The following is a 15,379-nucleotide window of genomic DNA, read 5'->3' on the forward strand; positions in this document are numbered from 1 at the left end:
GGTGATTTGACAGATGAAAACTGAGCTCTTTTCTTGGCATTACTTTGATTAATAAAAATTAACATCTTTCTATGTGTTTATGGCTATTTGTCCTTCTCTGGGAGAATGGTCTACCCAGGTTCTTTGTCCATTTTTCTATTAGGATGTTTATTCTTTCCCTTATGGATTTGTAAGAGGTCATTGTGGAGTGGACTAGAAAGCCTTTGTCAAATCTATTACAAATATTTTTCTCACACTGATATATATATGACATTGTTTATGCATTTCTACCTACAAGGTTTTCATTTGCATGCAGTCAAACCAAGTTTTTGCTGCATGACTTCAAAGTTTTATGTCATGTTTGGAAACTTCCCTGACCTAAGATTATAAAAAATATCTCTCTATTCCTTCTTGTACTTACATGTTTCAAATTTAAGCTTGAAATATTTGACATATCTAGAATTTATTTTCTTGTGAAGAGTGAGGTAAGAACCTGACTCTAGTTTTCTAAATAGCTATCAGCATTTAGGAAACAGTCCATTCTTCCTTTACTGATTTGCAATGTCACTTGAACACATAGTAAATTTTTATATAGATGTCAGTGTATTTCTGGACTCTGCTTCAATCTATTGGCTTGGGTCTTTCCCTGCATGAGAACATTACAACATGTTTTAGTAGATACTAAAAGAAGACTGTTCTCTTTGGTTTTCTTTATGAATGTTTTTGCAAATGCTTACTCTTCCACATGAGCTTTTGAATCATTTCTGGTTCCAAAACACTTTTAGACTTCTATTAAGATTTTAGTGAATTAAAAAAACATATTAGTGAATATAAAGATTATTATTTTTTATTTTGGGACAGTTGCTGAGGATCTCATTAAGTTGTTGAGCCTAGCCTTGAACTTTTAATACTCCTACATCAGCCTCCAGAGTAACTGGGATTATACATATGGGCCACATAGCCCTTTTATTTCTTTTTCGTTCTTTTTAAAATTTTTTTGTAGTGTTGGGAATGGAAACTTAGGCCTCATGCATGGAAGGTAAGGGCTCTAACACTGAGATAAACCTCTAACCAAGATGTTGTTTTTAAGCTTATATTTTTGACACACCCCCACTATGATCATGACAAGCAAAAAATATAAAAATTAAAAGATGTTCCAGTAAAAGAAATAAATAAACCACTCAGTAGACCAAAAATAAGTTATAAACATATCTGCTAAGCAGGGATAAATCCACAGGCCAGCTGAGTTCTGGATCTATAAGCAGGGAGAGATGGCCAGGTACTCCTCTTAACAGGGTTAGTCCAATTACATAGGCTTTCTGGACCTCATTATCTTGGTGTGTAAAATGGAATATTGATATCTGCATTGTCTACCCCACAGGGCAGAGGTCAAGTGTGCATACCCGTTATCCACCTATAAGACTGTGCTTCGAGTAAGGTGAGCAGTAATGGCTACCCAGCCATATCTTCCCAGGCAGCATGTACTGGAGTGATCAGCAGCCTGAGAAGGCCCTATAAAAGCAATCAGTCCACTGTGAGACATCAAGCCAGGCCTCAACAAGGTGTATGTGTTCACTTACTATCCTTCCTCTCAGTAGCCCAAGCCTGGGGCCTGATGGCTAAGAAATTTGGAGCCTATATTGAGCCTCCTAAATGAATAAAGCACATAATTTAATATTGATGTGACAACTCCAAGAGAGATTGTGTACAATATGTGCCTTGCAGCCTAAGATTTCCTTCCAGCCAACTTTGGGACTGCAGGCAATTTCTATATTCTTGATATCTGCATCTCCAGAGAGGCAGCAGTGGCAGGTGGAAATTAAGAAAAGTCTAAATTCCTTGGAAAGATTACTGACTTGTTATTGGGGATACTTTTGAAACAAATGAATGGACATTTTGTTCATGTGGCATTGAAAATAGAACCGAAAGACAAATGACCTACTCAGTGCTGACTGGCATCTGGGGAAGAGAAAGGCAGACTGTGAGTGCAGAGACCTCTTGTCTGTTGGCCCTCTAAGACATCCCTGAGGGGCTGGGGTTGTGGCTCAGTAGTAGAGCACTTACCTAGCACATGTGAGGCACTGGGTTCGATCCTCAGCACCACATAAAATAAATAAAGGTATTATGTCAATCTACAACTAATTTTTTTTGAGAGAGAATTTTTTAATATTTGTTTATTTATTTATTTATTCTTTAGTTTTCAGCGGACACAACGTCTTTGTTTGTATGTGGTGCTGAGGATCGAACCCAGGCCGCACGCATGCCAGGCGAGCGCGTTACTGTTTGAGCCACATCCCCAGCCCTAATTTTTTTTTTTTTTAATAAAGACATTCCTGGACTGCCTTCACCATTCAAAAGCAGATACAAAAGCCTCTCTTCATCTGGTCCAGTCAACTGAGACCTCCAGTGTCATGCCCTGAGGCTCTAATGACTCTATGAAAAGGTTGCCCCTCTAACCCAAGTCCAGTGCCCCTCCCTTCCTTCTTTCTGCCCTGGTTCCTGGCTCTAGCCATCCTCTGTTCTGGTCTCTGCACTCACTGCTCAGACACCATAGTGCCCTTGCTAACATCCTTGGTGTACACCAGTTGTATTAGGGTTCTCTAGAGGAACAGAACCAACAGGAGGTATGATTATACAAAAGGGATTTATTAGATTGGCTATGTGACCAGAAGCTGGCAGTCCACAATGTTCATCTGCAGGCTGGACAGATGAAGGAACCCTTAGCTACATAGTCCAAGATACTGACACCTCAGAACAAGAGGGATTAATGATGCTACCCCAGACTGAGATGAAAGACTTCTGGAAACTGGAGAATCACTGGCAGGGTCTGTTTTGGAGGAGCAAAGAAGCGAGAGTCTGATATCCTCAGGTGATCCCAACAGCAATCAAGAACCCATTCAATAAGAAATGAGATTGTTTCTGCAGCTGCTTCCTTGTTCTTCCAACTTTTATTCCATCCAAGCCTCCAACCTATTGGAAGGTGCTGCCCACATTTAAGAAAGGTCTCCACTTCAGTTTGCTATCCCACATGCCAATCATTGCTAGACACACCCTCACTGACATACCCAGAAGCCTCTTAATCTTCAGCATGTCTTAATCCAAACAAGTTAACAATTTAAATTGACCATTACAACAGCTTTCAAAACCCACGATACAAATCAGAGAACTAGTCCACATTATCCCTTAGCAAAGTCTGGACTCCAGAAAGTCAGAGATCCATAAAAATACACTACAGTGGGGCTGGGGTTGGGGCTCAGCGGTAACGCACTTGCCTGGTATGTGTGAGGCACTGGGTTAGATTCTCAGTACCGCATATAAATAAATAAAAATAAAGATCTATCAACAACTAAAAAAGTATTTTAAAACATACACAACAGTTTTTCTCAGACCCCAAGGGAGCTTCATTCTGACATGTCCATGCAAACTCACCTACTGCTAGCCCACACCAATAGATATGGCAATCTGTCTTTGGCTCACCATCCCCACAACTGTATACACCAGGGTTGCCCTTCATGCTTGCTCTATTTCTCCCCACTACTGACAACCTACTGAAAGGGAAGCAACATCCTTCGGAAACAGAAAGCCTTTCACTGAGCTAGACCCTCTCCTTCAAAAGGCTGCTGATAGGACACTAGAACTCAAGTCCAGCTATCTGAGCTAGCAAAAGAGCAAAGGCAAGGTTATAAAATTCAGTATAGTGAAGATGCAATTTTGTGAGTGGAGGTGGTTGGATGCTGGAAGTTTATTTTTTTAATTGGTGCATTATAATTATATATGATAGTTGGATTCATTATGCTATATTTGTATGTGCACATAACATAATTTTATCCATGTTATTCCCCCTACCTTCCCTTTCTCTCTCCTCCCTCATTCCCCTCACCCCTATCTGCTTGATGTACTCTACTGATATTATTTTTTCAATTAAAAATAGCAATATACATTTTTAAAATTTGTTCTAATTAGTTATACATGACAGTAGAATGCATTTTGACACACTGTACACAAATGGAGCACAACTTCTTTCTTTCCTCGGGCTGAACATGGTACAGAGTCACACCAGTTGTGTTATCATACATGTACATAGAGTAATAATGTCCATCTCATTCCACTGTCTTTCCCATCCCCACAGCCCCTCCCCTTACTCCCTTTCTGCAAAATCCAAAGCTCCTTCATTCTTCCCCACCCACCAGACCCCCATATGGATTAGCATCTACTTATTAGAAAAAACATTCAGCCTTTGGTTTTTTAAGTTTGGCTTATTTTGCTTAGCATGATACTCTCTAGCTCTATCCATTTACCTGAAAATGCCATAATTTCATTCTTCTTTAAGGCTGAGTAATATTCCATTGTGTATATATATTACATTTTGTTTATCCATTCATCTGTTGAAGGGCATCTAGGTTGGTTCCATAGTTTAGCTATTGTATATTGAGCTGCTATAAATATTGATGTGGCTGCATCTGATTTTTAAGTCCTTTGGGTATAAACCAAGGCATGGGATAACTAGGTCAAATGCTGGTTTCATTCCAAGTTTTCTGAGGAATCTCCATACTGCACTCCACAATGGCTGCACCAATTTGCAATCTGCAGTCCCACCAGCAATGTACTAGTGTGCCTTTTCCCCCACATCCTCCTCAACATTCTTGCTTATATTCTTGGTAATTGCTATTCTGACTGGAGTGACATGAAATCTTAGAGTAGTTTTGATTTGCATTTCTCTAATCACTAGAAATGATGAACATTTTTTTCATATGTTTGTTGATTGATTGTATTTCTTCTTCTGTGAAGTGTCCAGTTCCTTAGCCCATTTATTGATTGCTTTAATTAATGCATTATAATTATACATAAAAGCAAGATTCATTGTAGTATATTCTTAAACACAGACATAGCATAATTTGGTGGATTTCCTTCCCAGAACTTGCCGGTGCCCACCCCCTCCATCCTCCATGTTAATTCCCTTTCTCTACTCTATTGGTCTTCCTTTTATTTTCATGACATCTTTTATAATCATTTTTTTCTCTAACTTCCAAATATGAGAGAAACTATTTGACCCTTGACTTTATGAGTCTGGCTTATTTCACTTAGCATGATTTTCTCCAGTTCCATTCATTTACCAGCAAATGCCATAATTTCACTCATTTTTATGGCTGACCATTGTGAATATACCCCATTCTCTTTATCCATTTTGTCTGTTGATGAACACCTAGGCTGGTTCCATAACTTAGTTATTGTGAATTGTATTACCATACACATTGATATGCATATATTACTATAAGTATGCTGATTTTAGTTCTTTTGGATAAATACCAAGGACTGGAATAGCTGGGTCATATGATGGCTTCATTCCTAGCCTTTTGAGGAATCTCCACACTGATTTCAAAAGTGGTTGGTCCCACCAACAATGTGTATCATTTCCCCCACATCATCTCCAACAATTATTGGTATTTGTATTCTTGATGATTGTCTTTAACTGGAGTGAGAAAAAAAATCTCAGTGTAGTTTTGATTTGCATTTTCCTGATTGCTAAGGAGGTTCTTAAGACAGAGCAGGAAGACACCCCCTTCCCATTTAGGTGAACCTTAGGGCTGGCCAACTTTCTCTGTGGGATCTGATGATTTATGTCACCATTCAGAGTAGGATTTCCTATTTATCCATGTCCTTGGGCCCAGGATAAGCTTCTACAAGGCCACGTAAATTTGGTAGAATATCCTAAAGGGACCAGGAAAGTGAATATTCTGTACCCCTTTTTTCCCTGACTAATGCTTGCTAAAATTAGCCCAGAGCTAGTCCAATCTTCTCATTCAAATGAGGAAACTGAGGTCTAAAAAGGTCATGTCTCTAGTCCTTGACAGCATGGAATCCATGTTTCTCCCTATCTTATTTCTACCCTACTACCTTTACTGTCCTTTAGACACATAACTGAGAATCCCAGCCTTCCTCATCTTACTTCAACAAGAACTCAGATTTCACAGTCATATCAGCAGAACATTAAATATGGCAGTGAAGAGTACATAAATGGTGACATCTCCAGCTTTAAGGGTCAGCCTATAACTGAGAAGACAATGATGCCAACAGCTGCAGACTTGACAGAACCTGGACCCTCATGCTTATGGCAGTGAAGACAGATTGACTAAAGACCACTTTCCACCATGAAAATGAACACCAGTAGCAGAGCATGTTTCTTTCCTTTGAGAAGTAAAGGGATTATGTGGGAGTGTCCATGGGAGGGGGCTACCAGTAAGCTAGCAGAACACCTCTCAAGTATCTTTCTAGAGTATCTTGGGAATTCCCACCAACCAGTTACCAAAGTGCCCTTTAATGAAGGTGAGTGCCAAACTAGAGAACTGGAACATTCTCTCGTGCTGGAGCTGAGAAGAGGCTCTAGAAGAAAAATCTGGTGCATGCTTATTTGCCCTTCCAAACACAAGTAGTTCATGCACAGAGAACAACTAAATAAAGATGAAGACTGCTTAGGGCACTGGACAGACTATTATGTAATGGTCTTGCCATGTCCTGGGAAGAGGGCTATCATACAAAGAGCCCAAGCTGCAGTGGGCTGATTGACTCCTGAGTTGCACACAGGATAAGAAAGCCACTAGGCTCAGTATCAGTACTTTTGTCAATGTTGTTGTTAATCACTGCACCCCCCACCCCAAACGACTAGTTGCCATTGAGTACCTCCCATGTGCTGGAAATGTTGTAAGCATTTACTCCCATTCTTATTTTCACAAGTATCCTGTGAGACTGGTATTAAAATTAGCTCCATTTTATAGAGAAGGAGGGTAAGATTCAAAGGGGTGAAGTTACACACCAAAGTTTCCTGACTGGTAAGCAAGTGGTGAAGTGAATGAAAGCTGCTTCTGATTCTCCAGGGGAAACTAACTCAGTCTTACTGCTAAGAACTTCTGTTTATTGAGTATCTACTATCTGCTAGGAGCATTACATGCATTTTTCCCCTTAATCCTCACAATAGCCCTGTGAATATGGAATTATTCTTATCTTCAGCTTACGGATCAAGAAAACAAGATTCCTGGAAGTTAAGCAACTCGAACAAGGCACAGCTAATAAAAGTAAGCTGGGATTTCAACCACTAAGTCAGTGGCTCTCAGAACCTTTATACTCTTAAAACTTATTGCGGATAAATCCACAGAGACAGAAACCAGATTAGTGGTTGCCAGGGGCTGGGGGGAGGGCAGAAAGGACTGCCTAATGGGTGTGGAATTTCCTTTCAGGGTGAAGAAAATGTTCTGGAACAAGATAGATGTAGTGGTTGCACAACATTTTGAATGTACTTAATGCCACAGATCATACACTTTAAAATGATTAATTTTATCTGATGTCAATTTGACATCAATAAAAACAAACCGAGTACAATAAGGTAAATCAACAACAACAATAAAAAAAACTTATTAAAACCTCCATGGGGCTGGGGATGTGGCTCAAGTGGTAGCGCGCTCGCCTGGCATGCGTGCGGCCCGGGTTCGATTCTCAGCACCACGTACAAGCAAAGATGTTGTGTCCGCCGATAACTAAAAAAAAAATATTAAAAAATTCTCTCTCTCTCTCTCTCTCTCTCTCTCTCTCTCTCTCTCCTCTCTCACTCTCTCTTTAAAAAAAAATAAAAAATAAAATAAAAAATAAAAAAAATAAATAAATAAAACCTCCAAAGAGTTTTTGTTGATGTGGGTTATATGTATTCATGTTTACCATATTAGGAAGAAATTAGAATATTTATTTCTTTATTTTGAAATTAAACTAATAAATCCATTACACATAAATAAAAATAATATTTTATGAAAATAACTACAGTTACCAAAACAAAAGCTTGCATTGAGAAGAGTGGCATTATCTTCCATTTTTGCAAATTTGTCTCACATCTGCCTTGTTAGGAGACAGCTGGATTCTCACATCTCTATTCAGTTGTGATATGTTGTTTTGGTTGAAGTACATAAAGAAAAACCAGGCTCACTTAGCTATGCAGTTGGGGAAAAAGGATTATTTTAGTGGAATTTTCACATCATTGTTGACATTCTTCTTTGGTAGGACAGCAAAGCTCTGTCAGTGGTTGTTTCTAAATATAAGTGCACAGTCGAGTGTGAACTCAGATCAGTGAACTTTCCTCAGTTCTATTGAGCCCCATTGGACTCTTGTCCTTTGAAATAATCTTTTACCCATTTGTAGTTTGGTAATGTCATCCCTGGTCGGTGGGAAATACCTGGATTTCTGCAGAGCTTCCATTTGTTAAACCATTTTATCTTGCAACATCACAAAATCACTTAATATTACCACTATCTCATTGAAAAAAGCCTTTCACTCTTGGGAAGATGTCAAGCTCACAGTGGTGAATACAAGCTTCTCAATTTTCCAATTTTTGCTTGAAAACTCAAATTTTATCATTGGCAGAAAATACTTTTGTTTTCCTTGAAGTGACAAGCTCACTTCCTCCATCTATCAGAAAATGTCTGCCAAATCCCCAAGTCTGAATAACATTAGTTAGTCATTCTTTCAAGTCAATACGATGTTCTATGAAAAATCAGGCAGTTTAGTTGACAACTCACACAGTTGCCTGAATGCCTTGCCTACAGTCAACCACTGCACTTGGTTTATTAGTGCTTTACAATTTGACATAATAGTGGGGCTCATACATGTGTATAGCATATTTTGCTCCATTTCAATCCCCAGTACTTCCTCTTTCCCTCCCCTCTTCCTCCTGGAATCCTCTCCCTCTCCTCTTTCCTAAATGAAGCTGACTTTTTGTTAAACTTCAAGTACACGACAGTGAAGAATCTCAGGACGATTAGTACAGTTGGTGGCACTGCTCTGATTCATTCTCAAGCACCTGCTCTTTGACCCACCACTGCTTTCACAACACCAGTGCCCGTGGAAAAAGTCATAACAGACAACCAGAAAACATTTCAGCACTGGGAAAATAGTCTGAACTTTGTGGATTCTCTAAAAGGGTTTTGGGGAACTCCAGGGGCCCACAAATCTCACTCAGGACAGCTGCATACAGCTATGTATAACATCTCCCATAATCAAGACTTTTGATGGTTTCCTATCACCTACAGAATCACATCTGGACTTGGCCCATGCTGTTGGCCCAGGACCTATACAGGGCTCTAGCCAGATGGGCTCCTTACATGTCCCTGCCCCTGCTCTCCTTTCCTCACTAACAGTGGCCACTGAAGTAGTGCTGATCTTCCAAGGCCCAAACCAACCACCACCTCTTCCAGGAAGCCCTCCCAGGAGTTAAAGTAAAAGCAAAATAAAACAAAACAAAGCAAAACAAACAACAACAATGACAAAAAAAAAATGCTCATATTTTTCTCTCAGCTTCCCAGGCCCACTCTGAGAACATCTATAGTGCTTCACAGACTGAGAGTCATTAGAAGGAGGTGTTTCCTTGTGTGTGAACTCCCTAAGAATGGTCACCAAGCCTTTCCTCTCCATTTCCCCACAATGTTCCCTTGTTCATTGCTGGGAGAGGGGATATGTTTGTTGAATTTCACTGGATTGTAAGAATCCTGCTCCACTGCCTAGAATTTAAAAGTCAAAAATATAACATGACTGCACCTGTGTATACTCAAAGCTCATGAAGCATATTCTGATTGTTTTGAGTCCCCATGGAATGGGACCATTGGTATTGATGTGTGCATGGTTCTTAAACATGGTCTTATTTCAGGAATAGTAAAAAGGAGGTACATTCTGGATTGCACCAACCCCAGGAACCTCAACTTCGTAAGCCAGAGAGCCCTGCCACCAGACTATACTGAAAGTGCTATATCCCACCCCTTGCCATTTTTCACATGATGCAATTCATGCACCTTCAGGAAGGATGGGTGCAGTACCTCAGAGCCCAAATCGAGGAAATGGTGCCACAGGTAGGACCTGAGGCCCAGATTGTCCCCTCCCAGCTCCTTCAATGGCTTGTAAGTCAAACAGGATTGTGCTTGTGACTCCTATAGATATGCCCACACTCTCCCTCCACATGCCCAGCCCAGCCTCAACCGGAAGTCTTTTATCTCGTTTAGGGCTCAACTTAGAACGTTGCAGAAACACAACTGATGCCTGCAGAGATGCACTTGTTTATTTCAAAGGCCAATTTAATTTTGATGCCTTTGGCCTCAATAGTTGTTTCCTGATTTCCAGGAATTGCTCTCAGTTTAGCCATTGCCAATTCCTAGCATTGTGTGCCAGCCCTTTGCCCGCCTGCTGGGCTCTAACTTCTCTCCTCTCACTGATCACATTGGCTGTCAGGGGTGTGCAGAGGAGAAAGGGAGGGAGGGGTGCTTTGTCAAGAGATCTGCACAGTCTGCAGCATACAGATTTGCAGAGAACCTGGGGAGTGGAGACTAATGGACCCAGAACCAGAGCCCAGAGAATATATAGGGCATGATGCAGAAGTAGGTGAGAAAAAGAGTCAAGTAGTCAGTATGAGTCTGTGCCAGGACAGGGTAGCCAGATAAGCACTCAGTGTCTTGGACTATATCAATAGAGGGAGTAGATTTGGAGCAAGGGAGGTGAGTATACTGCTTTCTTCTCTAGTGTAGCATCAGGCATGGTTCTGGAGCCAGATTGTCTGAATTAAATGTTTAACCTTAACACTTATTATCTGTGTGACTTTGGAAAGATCACTTAACCCCTCTGAGACTCAGTTGGTTTTTGTCATGTTATCAATGAGTACAATACTAGAAACCAGCTGGGCCTGGGGGCACACACTTGTAATCCCAGCAGCTTTGGGAGGCTGAGGCAGGAGGATTGCAAGTTCATTAGAGAGCCTTAGCAATTTAGAAAGGCCCTGAACAACTCAGCGAGAGACTGTCTCTAAACAAAATATAAGAAAGAGCTGGGGATGTGGCTCAATGGTTAAGCACTCCTGGGTTCAATCCCCAATAAATAATAATTATAATAGAAACTATTTCAAAGTGCTGTTAGTAGGATTCCAGGAGATCCTAGGTGTCAAGGACTCTCTGAATAGCTCTAGTCAGAGCTTCCGGGTAATTCTTGGCCCGACACTCTGAAAGGCTCTGACAAACTAGAGCATATCTAGAGGAGAGACGACTGGGGTGGAGGGCAAACATGCTGCCATTTGCCTGGTGAAATAGATGGCATCTTCTGAGATGGCTGGCCTCCTTCTAGGGAGAGCACACTTGGGACTAGGGTAAGAATGGCAGAAGTGAGTGAGGTGCAGGTCCCAGTGCAATTGAGGTTAGAAGACTTCTCAAGAAGTTAGAGTCACGCCAATATCAATTTCTTCAAAAAGGAGGGAGGCAGAGAATGAGTTCCTTTTGGCAGAGGTACACAAAAAGAGGCTGCATGACCCTGCCAGCATCTGAATTTCAGAACTGTGAGACAATCCATTTCTGTGATTTAAAGTCATGCAGATCGTGGTCACTTGTTACAGCAGCCCCAGGACACTCATGTAGTGAACCATGCTAGGCCAGAGACCCTGAGCCTGTGAACTATATCCAAAAGCCCTGATCCTAGCAGGCTGACCCAAGGGCTCTAGGGACCATCCAGGGCCTTCGTGCATGGATTCCCTTTGCCTTTCATTCAGGCTGAGGCAGTATGGCCAGCCTCATCCACTGTCAGGCCTGCTCAATGCCTGTGAGCAACAGGCCTTTTGCTTAACTACTTTGGAAGGAGAGGTTGTCTTGTGAAGCCTATGGATCAACAGTAATTAGATTAAATAAAAGAAACCTGCCTAGCACCACAGCCGGCAGCAAAATGCATATCCACTGGCAAGCACTAGAATCCACCTACCTGAGCTGCTACATCCCTTTCTGCTTGACTTTGGGTAGGGGTCTACGGTATTTCAAAATTAAGGAAAGTGGTCAGGTATAGTAGCACAAGCCTACAGTGGCTCAGGAGGCTGAAACAGGAGGATTGTAAATTCAAAGCACAAAGTTCAGCAAAAGTGAGGTGCTAAGCAACTCAGTGAGACCCTGTCTGTAAATAAAATACAAAATAGGGCTGAAGATGTGGCTCAGTGGTCGAGTGCCCCTGAGTTCAATCCACAGTACTCCCCACAAAAAAGCACACATATTTTATGGTTCAAATTATATCACCAATTTTCCTTAAAAAATTAAGAAAAGAAAATTCATGGGTTATGACTAGCAACTCTCCATTCTGTCTGACTCAGTTGTTTCTAGAAGATGGCCAATTGTATCAGAAAAGGATCATTATAATCATGGTGTCACTATTCAGGGTCCCCAGGAATGGAATTGCACATGCCCAGGGTGGGAAGGGGTTTCTTGACCTGAAATCTTCTGCCAGGTCTGAGCTGGTGGGTCAGGGATGGTTAATGAGACTGCTATCTATGGTCTCTTCTGACTCTGGATCCTAAAAGTGGCTTTCCTTCCCTCTAGGCCTTTGCTGCTGCTTCTTCAGAGGGGGTGATGAGCCTAGGGGTGGTTGTGAGGATCAAAGTTTGATAATGCATGCTGGATAAGATTCTTCAAACTGCGACAGGGTAGTGCTTGACCTGGAAGGGATGTTGAAAATGAAGAGACAGAAAAAGGACCAGCATCCTCTTGGGTCCTGGTCTGGGAGCATGATGACTCTCCTGAGAATGGATGGTACAGCAATCCTGGGAGGTTTGAATTGGGTGCTGAGTTCCTGATCCCAAAGCATCCTACCTCTTAGGAAGCTATTGGTGGCAATGGCATGTCCCAGTAAGAAAAAGTCTAATTCAGGTGCCATACCCGCTCCTTGATAATGGCTGGCAGCAGACCAAGCTCACCCCTCTCACCCTCCTCCCTGCTTTGCTGTGCTATGATCCCTGCCCAAGACATAGTGGTCTCCAGGGATGGTCTCCAGGGACTCTTGCCCAGCCCCACAGGTTTTATCTTTGCCTAAGAGCAACTGTCCAATGTATGGCAGGAAGTACCTGGCAGATAGGACCATACCCTGCCCCTGAGAGCCATACCCATGACATGGTGATCTCCTCCAAAGAACTTCCTCAAAGAAAGTTCAGGCTAGGAGGGCAGACCACCAGCAGCAGGTGGCAATCCTGAGCTTCCAAAGAGACAGGGACTCACTGGATGAGGAGGGGCTGTCTTTGTATGTGCTTGGTTTGGAAAACCACAGCCCTGATCCCTGTTGGTCCAGTCACACTGGTGACTGAGATTCAAAAACCACTAGCATTTAGTGGTGTACCCAAGGTAGTCAGAGAAGACCAACCCTCAGCAGCTGCCCTTAGTCTTCATAGTGAGTGCTACCACCTCCTGTCATGGGCTTCTTTTTTCAGTGCTGGGGATTGAACCCAGAGCCTTGTACATGTTACGCAAGTGCTTTACCACTGAGCCACATCCCCAGCCCTACTGAACACTTTTGAGGTACTGATTACATTATTCACAGCTGCTCAAGGCTCAGAAAAAACTTTACTCTGGAGCTTTCAAAAGCTCCTGCAAGAAGTATTGCAATCACTGTGCAGCCATCCAGGGGCCCCAGGAGTGGAAAGTTTCTACAGTGTCTGAATTCTCAGACCAGCTGCCCTTGGCCTCCTTGGGACACTCAAGCCTTCCATGTGTCAATTCCCAGGAGGGCTGACTGGCTGATAGGCTGCTGGATGAACAGTGTCAAGCAGCCTCACCACATGGATCACCAGGACAGGTAACCATCTCCTAAAGCTGTGGGGAACCTGGGCTCCTCGCCTCCTGGGCCTGTTAGTGGAGCAAGGCAGCTACCACCGGGACACCTTTCCCAGGCCCCTCAGTAAGGAGCAGGGCTTGAATGTGAGGACAAGGAGGGGGACTCCAGCTGCCACTTTCCTTGAAGACAAGTCCACAGTTTTCTTCCTTGTATGTGGTTGCTCTTGTCTCAATCCTCTAAATATCTTTGTCACATACAGAGACCCCGGGGTTCAAAATGAGCTCTGAAAGACGCCTTTGTGTACTAGGTTGAAACACATGAATCAAAAGCAGTAGTGAGCTTCCTTCCACCATCCCTAAAGAGGAGGCAGAGGGGAGAGACTGGTGGAGCTGAGTAAGGCACTGGGGGAGGGCTGGATCATTCTGGAAGCGTGGATAACCAGACTGCAGATGTTGGAGCAAGACTTTGGGGTCAAGATGCAGGATGAGGGCCGGGGTGTGAGGAGGGTGCAGGGGAGCTCTTGACTGCTCTGTACACCCCTTGGAAGCCAGAGAAGCCTTACATTGACAGTTTTTAACACTGATCTACAGTATAAGATTTCTTTTAGCACAAAACGGTCGACTGCTGTAAAGCAAATTTGTAAACAACTGCTCTCGTCTGGCTTTACTGTTGAGAAATAGGATACTGAGGGCCAGGGAGGGGAGGGACATCACCTAGAGTTACCCTGCTCATGGTGGAGTTAGACTTGGAATGCAGCCCTTCTTACCACAGACTGGCAATCCCTCTAGACCACACATAAGTGACTTGTAACAGCTGTGTAGGGAACACACTTGGATCCATTTAGGGTGAGGAAGGGCTGAGGACAGACTGGTACAGATCCTGGTACAGGAACACAAAAGTGTTCACATTTCTTGTGCATGGTGGTGGTTGCCATATGCCAGTCCAGACCTGGTAACATACTTGGCTCACTTGTCCACTGTATTAGTCAAGATTCTCTAGAGAAATAGAACCCAACAGAAAGAGAATGAGAGGGAGAGAAAGAGACAGGAGAAGAGAGAGAGTGGGGGAGAGAGAAAGAGAGAGAGAGAGAGAGAAAGAGAGAGAGAAAGAAAGAGAGAAAAAGAGAAGGAGGAGGAGGAGGAAGAAGAGAGACTACTTAGTTTAAGGAATTGTCTCACCCAATTATGTGGACTGCTAAGCCTGAGATCTACAGGGTAGGCAGGCAAGCTGAGACTCAGGTGAGATTGATGCTGCACTCTTGGCCTCTTTGGGGAAACTCAGGCAGAGTTTTCATGTTGTAGTCTGTGGGCAGAATTTCTTCTTCCTTTGGGGCCCTCAGTCTTTGCTTTTAAAATCCTCAGCAGATTGAATGAGGCACATATATATTATGAAAATTCATCTGCCTTACTCAAACTTTACTGATTTAAATATTAATCAAATAAACCGAGCACCTTCTTGGCAGCATCTAAAATAGTATTTCACCAAATGATTTAACATATGGCTTAGCCAAGTGGACACATAAAATTAACCATTGTATCCATATTGCCCCTACAGCAGCTAAGGGAGGGGGGCAACAGTTGGCTTTGGGCCTGAGGAGAAGGAAAAGTTGGCCCCTCTGTAGGGAGAGCATAGGAGCAGAAGGGTAGCTGGTGTGGTATGGCCCAGAGGACTGTTAGACTTTACAACAGGGTAGGTCCCTGTGGGAGGAAGAAGAGGAAGCAGGTGCCCCTGGGTCTAGGAGACAGGGGCCATCAGGTGTGTGCCATGAAGAAGTTCTCAGTAGGAAAACCTCAGGAGCCAAGACTCC

This window comes from Callospermophilus lateralis, chromosome X, assembly GCF_048772815.1.
Source record: "Callospermophilus lateralis isolate mCalLat2 chromosome X, mCalLat2.hap1, whole genome shotgun sequence".
Lineage (NCBI taxonomy): Eukaryota > Metazoa > Chordata > Mammalia > Rodentia > Sciuridae > Callospermophilus > Callospermophilus lateralis.